Source organism: Muntiacus reevesi, chromosome 3 (assembly GCF_963930625.1).
Source record: "Muntiacus reevesi chromosome 3, mMunRee1.1, whole genome shotgun sequence".
Lineage (NCBI taxonomy): Eukaryota > Metazoa > Chordata > Mammalia > Artiodactyla > Cervidae > Muntiacus > Muntiacus reevesi.
This window is the reverse complement of record NC_089251.1, coordinates 92,366,109-92,379,835: the sequence shown is the minus strand read 5'-3', so window position 1 is coordinate 92,379,835 and position 13,727 is coordinate 92,366,109.

Here is a 13,727-nt window from a genome sequence, read left to right as displayed (position 1 = left end):
TTCATGTTACTGTGCTGCCATCCCCACCATCCAGCCTCATAACTGGTCACCTTTCCTAACGGAAGCTCTGCACCTATTAACTCCCTCTTCCCTCCTCCCCCCAGCCCCTGGCAAATAGCATTCTGCTTAGGTACCTCGGTAAGCGGAATTTTACGCAGAATTTGTCCTTTTGCACCGAGCTAAAGGGAACAAAACTGTTTCCCCTTTATGCTCTCGCATTTCACTTTCGGCACCAAATGTTTGCTTTAGCCCTCATCAGCCAGTTCTCCATTGCTCTCTGGACACCAGCTGAGTGTCCTACGAGTCACAAGCATTCTGACACCATCCTGCTGGACATGGTGTCAGATCACACAGGCAAAGGGCTCAGGCCCTCAAGGCCACCCCGGTTTCAGCAACATCCCTCTGACTTTTCCCATGACCGCCTCCCTTGGCTCTGTGGTTTGTTAGGATGGCAAACACTTTCCTTATGTTTACCTGTTTAACATGAAGGACAGACTTCAGGAGCAGCCAGAGAGAAGAGTTACGTGGGCAGGGTGTGGGTGGGTGGGGCATGGACCTGACGTGAGCAACTCCAGGTGAACCACCCTCCAACTCTCACCAGGCAGACACATTTTAAAATGCGAGTATTTTTATTGCAGTAGAATACACATAACATGCAATCAGATGGTGTGGTAGTAAAGAATCCATTCTTTACCTCCGTGTTCAGAGGAGGTAAAGAACCCCCGTATTCTCTAAACCCCCTCCCTCTGAGAAGTAAAATGGAATTTTAATCGATGGAAGAAGCAGTGGGTTTTCTGGAGGCTTTATTACAAGTGCAATCGATTAAGTCAATGACTGCAGGAGAGATAAACTCAATCTCTCCTTCTCTGAGGTCGGGAGTAGGACTGAAAGTGCCAAACCCTAATCACAGGATTGGTTTTCTTGGCAACAAGCAGCCCACATCCTTAGGGGCTTTCCAGAAAGTCATCTCACTGACATAAATTTAGGTTTGGTTGAAAGAAGCTTGTTGTGAACATCAGGACATTGTTTTCACCTTTACCCTCTGGAGCTATTTTAGGACCTGGGACAAAACCCAAATATTATAACAAAAGATGCCTCTTTTGTTCCCATCTCTTAGAAATTATAAGGGCTTTAGGTGGTCTGGCCATAAACTGGCAACTTTATAGTCTGTACATATAGACGATTGTTCATTCACACTGGTTTTCATCAGGTAGCACAAGGTCTCCAGTGTTCATCATGTTTTAGCAGGTGTCAAGAGTTTCCTTTCTTTTTTTTATGATTTTTTTTTCGATATGGGACCATTTTTAAACTCTTAATTGAATTTGTTGCAATATTGTTTCTGTTTTATGTTTTGGTTTTTTGGCCACCAGGTATGCTGGATCTTAGCTCCTGGACCGGGGATCAAAACCACGCCCCCTGGACTGGAAGGTGAGGTCCTAACCATGGACCAAAAGTCAAGTCTCTCCCTCCTTTTTAAGGCTGAATAATATTTCATTGCATGTATATACACATTTTGTTGATCCTGTTAGAAAGAAACCATAGGATCCCTTTGCCTCCAGGATGAGGTCATTTGCCTCCAGGACAGCAATCAAGACTAAGACTGCAATTTTAACCTCTCCCAGAAACGTAACCTTTAAACAGACAACTTGAAACTTCCTCGTCAGCACTAGTGCAGTCATTTCACAGAAAGACCCCTGCCAGTCCCCTTAAGGGGAGGGGATCTGGCCTGAAACAGCTCTTTTCTGTCTACTAATTTCCTTGCCCCACCCTCCTTCCACCTGTAATAACCTTCCATTTCTTACAACTCCATGGAGCACCCTTCTAGCTACTGGGATGTGGCCGGATTCACCAGCTACTGAATAAGGTCAGTAAGATCTTCAAATTTACTCAACTGAATTTTGTTTTCGAACATCCACGTATCAGTTGATGGATGGGGGGTGGCACAGGTAACAATTTACTTTCTTAAGTCGCTTTGTATGCTTTTTTAGAATAAATAGACAGAAGCACAACTTAAGAATCCAAAAAGTCTGACTGGCCTTTGTGCCTCAGTTGGGAGAAATGTCAGAATGTGGTGTTTTGTGGATATTTCCCTGCCTTGTAGTCTCCGACAGCACTGAGGGAGTGTTAACACAAGTATCTGTGCCCAGCGAACAGTGAGACCAAACAAACCAAAATATCAGAGCTTAGAGCAGAGAAAGGTTTACTGCATGGCCTAGCAAGGAGGGTGGCCCAGGCACTAAAAGCCCCAAGCTCCCCCAAAGGATTTCAGCAAAACGCTTTTAAAAGCAGGTGACGGAGGTGGGTCTCAGGGTGTGTGATCAGCTCGTGCACAATCCTCTGACTGACTGATGGTGAGGCAGCAGGTGGTGTCATAGGGATGAGCATCATCAGTCCTTAGGCTCCAGGAGGCCCGGGGCTGTGTGCTCAAGAGTGTCAAGTAGTTAACGTCTTTCATTTGGTGGAAAGTGAAAGTTGCTCAGTCATGTCCGACTCTTTGCGACACCATGGACTATACAGTCCATAGAATTCTCCAGGCCAGAATACTGGAGTGGGTAGCCTTTCTCTTCTCCAGGGGATCTTTCCAACCCAGGGATCGAACCTAGGTCTCCCACATTGCAGGCGGATACTTTACCCGCTGAGCTACCAGGGAAGCCCATTTGGTGGGGAGGGTGGTTTTTCACACCTGCAAAATAACTCAGGAAATGTGTATTATTTACTGTCATCCAGGTGTTTCTGAGAGGAGCTAAAGCAGAAGATGTGAGGGAAAGGCCTGGTCTCCTGCTACCTGCCAGGTCAGTGGGGAGATGAAGACCCGACTCCCAGGAATTCTTGGTCCTCGCTCCCCACATCATGTATGTGTTGATCCATGACGAGAGGGAGGACTGGGATGCTGACTCTGGATTGCCTCGCTTAGATCCACCCTCACCCCTGCTCCCGCCGTACCACCAGGGCCACATGCCCGAGTCCGAGGGACTCTCAAGAGTCTTCTCCAGCACCACAATTAGAAAGCATCAATTCTTCGGTGCTCAGCCTCCTTTATGGTTCAACTCTCACATCTGTACCTGACTACTGGAAAAATCATAGCTTTGACTATACGGACTTTGTTGGCAAAGTGATGTTTCTGCTTTTTAATATGCTGTTTAAGTTTATCATACCATTGCTTCCAAAGAGCAAGTATCATTTAATTTCATGCCTATAGTCATTGTCCATAGTGATTTTGGAGCCCAGGAAAATAAAATGTCAGTGCTTCCATTTTTTCCTTCTATTTGTCATGAAATGGTGGGACCAGCTGCCCATCTCAAAGGCATTTAAAACAACCCTCTCTTAAGAAGAAACTAGAATCCTTTGCATTCCTTTATCATGACCTGCCCCAGTATAGAATTTAAGCCCTCATGTAGCAATAGTGTAGTTTGGGAGTCATCATCATTCATTCCTGCATTATTCATGCTTTCATCATTCAGGGAATCCTTACAGTTCCCTCTTAGGAGAAAGGTGATTTTGTCACACAGAGTGGGGGGCATTCATTCTTAATAATGGCTTCCCATGACCTCAGAGAACCTTTGCTCTGCTGCAGGAGAAATCTCCAGGTGGAATTCCTGTTTAGTGAGTCATTGCTGACCCCCGATTGAATCTGACTCACCTTGTACCTCTAGCCACTCTTTCGCTTTGTGTAGTGGGATTCAAAGCGTGGTCTCAGATGAAACCATAGAGGAAGAAACAAGCAACCACCATGAGCACTCTGAGGTCCCAGGAGAGGCTGACTTTTAAGACGCCGTCACCAACATTAGCTTGAGCTTAGCATACAAACTCAATTCAAGATGAGTGGACCCAAGTGAGAAGGAGGTCTTGGAGGCTGGGCCACAGCAGCTGTTGCTGTGATAGCTGATGTTTATTTTCTGTGATCATGTGCAAGTCAGCTCTGGCCCGTAGCTGGTAACCCGAGCCTGGCATTGGCCTGGCCGAGCGCTGATGGCGAGCTGCAGCCCTGGTGATAAGGAGAGAGAGGCTGCCCAGGATCCCCCAGCACCATGAAGAGAATTCAGGAACAGGAATGGAAACTTGCTCCGGAGCAAAGACTAGAGTAAGTTACCAAGTGAAACAGAATTTCTGACTTGAGAAGCTGAATCCATCTAATTGTTAGACACAAACATTCAATGGGTTATTTTTGGGTTGAGATAAGGGAAGACATGAAATATTGAAGTTGTAAATGAGAACATTGAATTGGGCCACATTAAATGTGAGCCAAAAATACCTTATGCAAAACTTAAAAAAGGCAAACACAAATTAGGAGAAATATTTATAACAAATAGGACATAGTATTAACATACCCAATACAGTTTGTACAAATTAAAAAGACAAGGTAACCAACCCCAAAGAAGAAAAGGTTGAGTATATAATGCTGATAATTTAGCAAACAGCCGCTGGAAAAGAAGTGGATGATCTTATTTAAAGATGTCAACCTCACTAGTGACAAAATGCAAATAAAAGCAAAACTGAGATGCCATTTCTTTCTATCCAATTGGTAAAGATTGAAAGTTGGCATTACTTGGGACTTCCCTGGTGGTCCAGTGGTTAGGACTCTGAGCTTCCAATACAGGGGGTATGGGTTCAATCCCTGGCTGGGGAACCATAACCTGCATGACCAAAGAAAAATGACGTTACTCAATGTTGATGGCACCACAATTAAAAAAGATAATTACCACATAACAGTTGGTGAGCGTGTAAATCATGTCAAATTTCCGGAGGGCAGTTTGACAATGTTTACTGTAAAATCTAACATGAGCATGCCATTTCATGTAGACATTCCTTTTCTAGAATTCTGTTCTTAGAAGGTGTCTGATAATTGTGAAAAGATACAGATGAGAGGATCTCCATCACTGACTGACTTGTAGTAGAAAGAATGGGAACAACCAAGATGGTCATCTACACTTTTAGTGAAATAAACGATTGAACATCGAAACAATATGGCACTGAACATAGTTGACCTAGAACTATATATGCTGACTGAGTAAATCGCCTACAACATATATTAAGTTCAAAAAGCGTATTATAAAGTAGCATGTAAGGCAGGATTCCGTGGATGTAAAGTGGCCTGGTAGGCGCTGTGCGCATATACATGGACCATGGAGAGAGCTGCCCTGAGGTAGTTTCAGAAGTATGCCTGTTGCATTGTTCACATCAGACTCTGGTTTTCTTTCTGGGGCTGGTGGAAAATTGGGCCGTTTTTATCTTATGCTTTCTATTGCGAAATGGAATATTTCCTGCCTTATTCACTTTCACTTTCACTTTTGCATTTCCCTGGTGGCTCAGACGGTAAAGCGGCTGCTTACAACAAGGGAGACCCGGGTTGGATCCCTGAGTCGGGAAGATCCCCTGGAGAAGGATATGGCTACCCACTCCAGTACTCTTGCCTGGAAAATCCTATGGACAGAGGAGCCTGGTAGGCTGCAATCCATGGGGTCACAAAGAGTTGGACATGACTTCACTTTCTTTCACTTATCAGTAAATAAGGATATCCTTGCTTATCAGTCATCAGCAATTGCAGCTGCTACAGGCGGTGAGCTGGTGAGCCCTGAGGGAACTCAGGAAGGAACCTGCCATCTAGCTGCCATAGACTGCAGCCGCTCCCCATGCTGAGCCCCGGGAACTCCCAACAGGAGAACACAGGATAGCGGCCCCAGAGCTGAGACGTCTGTCAAAGGAATGTGTTTAGGGAACTTGGGGTATTTGGTTTTATTTAATTAACAACCATCTTTTGACATTCAGATTACCTGCCCTTCTCTATAACCTGGCTCCTCCCCTTGGCTCCTCTGAGCTGGTCTCTCAGGGTTGCTTGAGATGCTGTCTCCTCGACTTAAGTCCTAAAAAATTCTTACTGAATAAAACACAACTCTCAAATTCAGGTTGTGAATACTTTAGGACACAACTGAGCGACTGAAATAAACTGAACTGAACTTTTTAAGTACACAATATTTTTCTGGGTTATCATTCATTACTTTTTATAATGAACATGTATAATTTTTAAAGAGAAAAAGGGAACATAATACATTTTCATGGAGATTCAACAGCTGAACCAGAACTCAAATTCCACTGCTGGATCCCCTGTCCACTCCTCCTTGAATTATCCTACTGCTGCTTTGCCTTCAGGCAATCTGGAGCCTTAGGCTCTGCCCGTGGGTGGGTGATGTTTGTGTGTATGTGTGTGGGTTGGGGGGCAAGGGATGAAAAGCAGCAAGATTCCCCAATTCCTCCACTGTCAGTGGGTGGGGAATTTCCATTACCTTCTGAACAGCACCCTGTCAACAGTGACTGTGATGACAAAAGCATCTGCCGTCTATGAGGAGGCATCATCCCCAGTTCAAAATTCTGTTTTTGTAAAAGAGATTCTCTTTCTTAAGGTTGGAACAGCTGTGCTGAAAGTCACACATTAAAGGTGGCTATGGGCCACTTCTTGGGATGGAGTGAAAGTCATTTGGGTTCAGCGATGTGTGGGAATGAATAGAAAAATTCTACCCGCTGCACATCTGTGTTGCCGTGTGTGTGTCTAAGGGCACACACTTGCAGAGCCAAGGGATGCCCAGGAGCTAAGTGTGAACACTTCCCTAAGTGTGTTGCTGGCACACATGAAAAAGTGGCATTTTAACCAGACTCACTTTCTTTTCTTTTTTTAAAAACTTTTTATTTTATATTGGAGTATAGATGATTAGCAGTGTTGTGATAGTTTTAGGTGGCCAGCAAAGGGACTCGGCCACACTGTACATGTCTCCATTCTCCCCCGAAGTCCCCTCCCATTCAGGCAGCTACATAACATTGAGCAGAGTTCCCTGTGCCATGCAGTCGGTCCTTGTTGGTTATCCATTTTATTTTTTCTTTTGAAATGTTTATTTTGTATTGAAGTATAGCCAGTTGACAATATTGCGATAGTTTCAGGTGAATAGAGATGGGACTCAGACATGCACATACATTCTCCCCCAAACTCCCCTCCCATCCAGGCTGCCACATGACACTGAGCAGAGTTCCATGTGCTGTCCAGTAGGACCTTGCTGGCTCTCCATTTTAAATAGAGTAGTGTGTACATGACCTTCCGAAACTTCCCAACTATCCACTTCACCCATCCTTCCCCCCAGGAACTATAAGTTCATTCTCTAAGTTGACCAGAATCACTTTTCACACAACTGGCAGCCAAGTGAGCCTGGCAGGAAAACATATTCTGGAGTAGCCTCGAATCTTCCAGCTATGCTTAGTTCATGCTCCTGCTCAGTCGTGTCCTACTCTTCGTGAACTCATGTAGTCTGCCAGGCTCCTCTGTCCTTGGAATATCCCAGGCAAGAATACTGGAGTGGGTTGCCATGTCCTGCTCCAGGAGTGTAGTTGAGGACACTCCAACCTGTCCCAGTTCAGAGATGGGCTGTGGAGGAATGAACCAGTAGGTCAGCTGGATTATTTTTTTTTAAAAAAGGTAAAGCTTGGATTCAGGAGTTTGAATACAAGGTAACACCCATCTCCAATTGGATTAGATGCATGGAAAAGCTCCACTTAAATCATATATTTAAGGGAGCAAAAGTATATCAAGAGATAGTCTTGATGGAATGCTTCATGCGTTTCCTCAAGGTCTGTGTATTTAATAATACATCTTCCTTTTCCTAACTATGCCTTTTGTATTCTTCAGATACACCATGAAAGCCGAAATGGTGGTTGACATTTTAGGCAAAAACCTATATATCCATACATGCAAGAAAATGTTAATTTCAGTTTTTAGATACACAGATCTTGAGTGATATTATTAATAACAAGTTTAACAGGATTTTGGAGTCCTTAGGGAGAGACAGTATAGGCATTTCAGAACATGCCAGGACCAACAACATGGTCCCCGTCAGGCAAGCGCACTGTTTCTCACATTCTGCTGGGTGGCCCAGCCTAGTTGGAGGGAAAATAACCAGTTTTATTTTTAAGGTTTAAAATTTTTTTTATGTAGACCATTTTTAAAGTCTTTATCGAATTTATTACAATACTGCTTCTGCTTTATGTTTTGGTTCTTCGACTGCGAGGCATGTGGGATATTTGCTCCCTGACCAGGGATTGAACTTGCGCTCCCTGCATTGGAAAGCGAAGCCTGAAGCACTGGACTACCAGGGAAGTTCTCAAATAACCAGTTTTTAGAGGGCAGCAGGCATATTGCAAATGAGTTTTTCAATGGCATTCTGAGCGTGGAAACCAATTTAGTGAACACAATGAAGCAATCAGTTATGAAGCCGTGCAAACGGTATTCAGATGGAGGAGACTAGATGCTAGAGAGTGTCAGAAGTCAGAAAGTCAGATAGCAGTGGGCTCTAAGTGTGGCGTGAGATGGCTTCTCATACACATCAGGCAAGTCCCGATTTAAATGTTAATCTTATCATACATAATACAAAGCTCTTTATTAGCTATGCTCGCATGCTATTGAAAGACCTGTGCACAGACCTTAGCATTGAAATTCAAAAGAAAGTATTAAATTAGAGAGAGATGTAAAGTCTATGGGCTTCCTGGTGGCTCAGGAGGTAAAGAAACTGTCTGCCCTGCAGGAGACCCAGGTTTGATCCCTGTGTCGCAAAGATGCCCTGGAGAAGGGAATGGTTACCCACTCCAGTATTCTTGCCTGGAGAATTCCATGGACAGAGGAGAATTGTGGGCTATAGCCCATGGGATCACAAAGAGTCGGACATGACTGAGCAACTGTCATACACACACACACATACACTCACACACAAATATCTATAATGCACTTATATACTGTATTCATCATGTTATACACACAATGCATATAAGATTATAAACTTGAGAATTTCACATCTGCACCCTTTCAAACTGGAGGAAGCAGTGGATATTTTGTTAATTTAAGAGCCTCTTTACTCATGTCGGGTGCTTGGCACAAAGCCACACTAGAACTTTGGAAGCTATAAAATCTGTTTACCCTGAGTAAAATACAATTTCCTGTTTAGGGGCCTGGGAGGAAGCAAGCTTTTCAAAAGGGGATTGTTGAAATCTCTTAAAAGTGTTCTTGGACTTTAGGAAAACAATAGCTGGCTGTATTAAGTGCAAATGTGGTAGAAACATAGGGATTATATTTTACCTAAAGTACACATAAATTTGCAAGTCCAGGAAGGGAGAGATTTGGTTTTGCTGACCTAAAATAGTTGAAAAGTAGTTGATGACATTTGACAAGAATCAAGATGCTACCATATTTGTTAACTTTTTGTGGAAATGAACTCTTACCAGCATAAAACAAGTGGCCCTGATCTTTAAATCACGCCGCAGTACTGGTCATCATAATTTATGAAAATATGGAAGGTTTCAGGGCAACGCAAATTCACCAGTAACACTCTCCAGACACACAGGGAGGGAGCCCGGAATTAACTGATTCTTTGACGTTTCATGAGTTTGACAGCAAAGACATTTTAACCCAGGCGCAAAGACTGACCAGAGGAGGTCAGGGTGGTGAAAGACATTAGCAATCCTTTCAGACTGGACTCCTACCATCAGTGGGCAAGTCACGGGCTTAGGGTCTAACAGGAGGCAGGGGGAGGGTCAGGAACAGACACGGGGGAGGAAGGAAGCACTGGGGAAGGGAGAGAAAGAAATGAAAGCTGTGCCAACAGGAGGAAGGGGTCAGAGTCATTCCATCCTGATTTAGAAGATACCATAAAATAGAGTGAAAATGCTACAACTCCCTAACAATTAACTCGGCAAGGACATAGGTCTGCTCCTCCAAGAAACAGAAAGATAAAAGTAGGTAACAACTCTTCCTTCCTAAGCGAAGGGTGAGGAGCTCCTGTCCTCTGCCCGCACTTCCTTCCTCCTCCTTCCACGCAGGTTCTGGGCTGTCTCAGAAAAAAAAAGACATCTGCTGAACAGATGACAGTGACACAAGCCTTCTTAAAATGCACAGTCAGTGCCCTGTTTTTCTATCATTATCTGTTTCATCACAAGAGATCAAGAGGAAGAAGACCTCCAAGATCACTATTCTATTTTGTGAGGAATCCGAGCGGGCTTTGAGCAAGGAGTCAAAATCTGTTTTCTCTCGTAATTTTCAGGTGAGCAGGAAGTAGAAAAGGAGGTCAGATGAAAGCAAAAAAAAAAAAAAAAAATCACACAAAACAAAAACGAAAGCATCCTATTTCCTTCTTTCAAAAACCAATCTCCCCCAAAGAGGGTGGGTCAGTCAGTAGGGGTGGGGTGAGGAACACCTATCAAGAGTCACTTCTATGAGTTCTGAAGCCCAGGATGGAAAAGTCAACTATGATCTGAAGGTTGACTACTATGAACAGTTTAATATATGCTAACAAACTGGATGGCCTAGGCAAGTGGATAAATTCCTAGAAACGTATGACCTACCAAGGCCAACCAATGAAGACACAGAAAGTCTGAACAGATCTATAACTAGCTTGGGGATTGAATCGATAACCAATAACCTTCCAACAATCTAAAAAGAAATGATACAAATGAAGTGAGTAAGTGAAAGTCACTCAGTCGTGTCCAAATCTTTGTGACTCCCTGGGCTATACAGGGAGTCCATGGATTTCTCCGGCCAGAATACTGGAAAGGGTAACCGTTTCCTTCTCCGGGGGATCTTCCCAACCCAGGGATAGAACCCAGGTCTCCCGCACTGCAGGCAGATTCTTTACCAGCTGAGCCACCAGGAAATCCCAATGGACTTACTCACAAAACAGAAAGAGACTCACAGACGTAGAGGACAAACTCATGGTTGCCGGAGGGAAGGGACAGTTGGGTAGTTTGGGATGGACATGTGCACACTGCTCTATCTAAGATGGATCACCAACAAGGACCCAACGTAGAGCATGGGAAACTCTGCTCAGGGTTATGTGGCAGCCTGGATGGGAGTGGGGTTTGGGGAAAATGGATATATGTATATGTGTGTCCGAGTCCCTTCGTTGTTCAACTGAAATTATCATAACATTGTTAATCAGCTATAGTCCAGTACAAAATTAAAAGTTTTCGAAAAAACCTTCCAACAAAGAAAATCCAGGGCCAGATGGCTTCTCTGGTGAACCCCATCAATTTGTTTCTTATTCTGGAAACTTTAAGTGTGCCTGTTCCCATGGATTAGTAGGTGAAGGTATCAGACAATCTTTCCTTCTTTAATCTTTTGTTCTGACATATCGAAGTATAACCAAAAAGAGGAATTCTAATTCTGAGGGTCATTAACTCCACTTTCCTTATGTGGATAATAACTTTTCTGCTTGCTCCTGTCAGTGTGGGCTTCTCTGGGGGCTCAGACAGTAAAGAATCTGCCTGCAATGCGGGAGACCCAGGTTCAATCCCTGGGTCGGGAAGATCCCCTGGAGAAGGGAATGGCAACCCACTCCAGTATTCTTGCTTGGAGAATCCTATGGGCAGAGGAGGTTGGTGGGCTACAGTCCATGGGGTCGCCGAGTTGGATAGGACTGAGCCACTGACACTTTCACTTCACTTTCTTCTGTCAATATAAATTCTTTTGACTTAAGGAAATCTGGTGAGAACTCTGGAACTAATGTTTAGAGCTGAAAAGACGTGCGCGTCAGATCATCGTGTCCTTGAGAGAGTCAAACAAACAAACAAAAACAAATCAGGAATGTCTACAACCCCTGTTATCATGTTCTGTCATTTATAAATTGGTGTATTTATGGAAAGCTAGCATTTCTGAGTAAGCTATTTTCAGTGACATTCCAGAAGCAAGAAATTCAAGGTCTGTTTTGCTTAAATGGAAAAGAAAAATGTAGGAGGCAGGGGAAAAGGCGGAAAAGTGGAGCAAACAATTGAGCAAAATGCTGACGAATGTAACCTGATATGATGGAGCTCATGTCTGCTTAGAGTTTTGTGTTTTGCCCTCTGGTGGTGCTAGTGGTAAAGAACTCCCCCTGCCAATGCAGGAGACGTGAGAGATGATGGTTCACTACCTGGGTGAGGAAGATATGCTGGAGAAGGAAATGGCAACTCTCTCCAGTATTCTTCCCTGGGAAATTCCAATGAACAGAGGAGCCCGGAGGGCTACAGTCCATAGGGTCACACAGAGTTGGATCCAACTGAGCGACTTAGCATATATGCACGTTAGGGCCAAACCTCCAGTCCTGGCCTGAGTCTCCAGGGCCTTTACGATCTAAACTGATCAGTTTGACCTTCGATTTACCTCCAGGGTCACCCATCGGCAGCTGGATAGCTGCTTCCTTTGCACAGGGTTTCTGAGGTTCCACCAGTCTAGCTCAGGGTCTCCCCACTTCCACCTACGGCTTACTTCACACATTCCTGCACTGCCTGGCCACTGTAGGTGTGAGACTCCCCACAGAGAGGTGCGGGACCCTCTCTGAAATGTGGTAGACAGGATGCACGAGCATACTAAGTTGTTTCAGTCATTTCCAACCCTCTGTGATCCTATATGTTATAGCCCACCAGGCTCCTCTGTCTATGGGATTCTCCAGGCAAGAACACTGGAGTGGGTTGCTATGCCCTCCTCCAGGGGATCTTCTCCACCCAGGATCAAACCCATGTCTTTTATGTCTCCTGCTTTGGCAGGTGGGTTCTTTACCACTAGCACCACTTAGACAAGGCCACTAGGAATGTTAGAATGTGGAATTGTTGACATACAGGGTGCTGGGAAATATTAAAGGCAAAAGGACAAAAGAGTGGCAGAGGATGAGATGGTTGGATGACATCACCGATTCAGTGGACATGAACTTGGGCAAACTGCAGGAGATAGGGAAGGACAGGGAAGCCTGGCATGCTGCAGTCCATGGGGTTGTGAAGAGTCGGAGACAACTTGGCAGCTGAACAACAATAAGGGTGCTTGCAGTTGCGGTAGTTAAGGAGTTTGGGATCCTGGCTTTAGGACTTGTCTTAAACCGAATGGTGGTGTCTTAAACCCAAGAGGAAGGCGAGAGAGGTTTGGACACAGAGATAGGAGGTAGTAGGCAAGGGGGACAAAGGTTGGAGCTGTGCTTCCAGCAGCCAAAGAAACTGAGGTTCTTCCCAGATTTTGGCGGGAGTGCAGACCTGCTGGCATCTTGATTTTGGACTTTTGATTTCCCCCCCCCCAAAAAAGTGAGAGAATAAATTCCTATTGTTTTAAGTAAATTTGCAGTGATTTGTTATAGCAGAAACTAAGGTACTTGGTGAGCCAGTCTGAGTGCGGGTTGGAAAAGAATTCCCAGACACAGAGCACTGTAGAAGGGAGTGAGTTTATTAAGAACAAAGGGCAAAGATAAAGAGGGCACTGCAAGGGCAGTGGGCTGACAGCTCGTGACAGGCCAGGGAGAGTGGACAGTTTTTGTGGGTTAATAGTCAACTTTTATAGCCTCAAGAAAAAGAAAATTCCTGCTGGAAGGTTGGCGTTAGGTGCAATAGAGTGTTTACTGGAGTGGGCATCTTTGCCTAATTGGGAGTTAGGAAGTTTGTTAGGGGCTTTTGGCAACATTACAAAGGGGCTCAGTCACTTCGGAGGTGACCTTGGTTCTGAGCTCGGCTTCTGGGGCCTCGCTGCAAGGCCTCGAATCTGTGGCTCTGGGCGGGACTCAACAGTACTCATTAAGTGTTGGTCACACACACGTGTCATCACAGAAACGCTGGCCCATTCATGCATCATCTTTTCAGCAAAACTGTCTCAAGGGCCAGGCAAGCCTGGAAGCTCAGGCTAGAGAAGACAGTGGCCCACCTCGGTCCCCACCTGCCGGGAGCTCGCTGCTCCATGAGAGACCAGT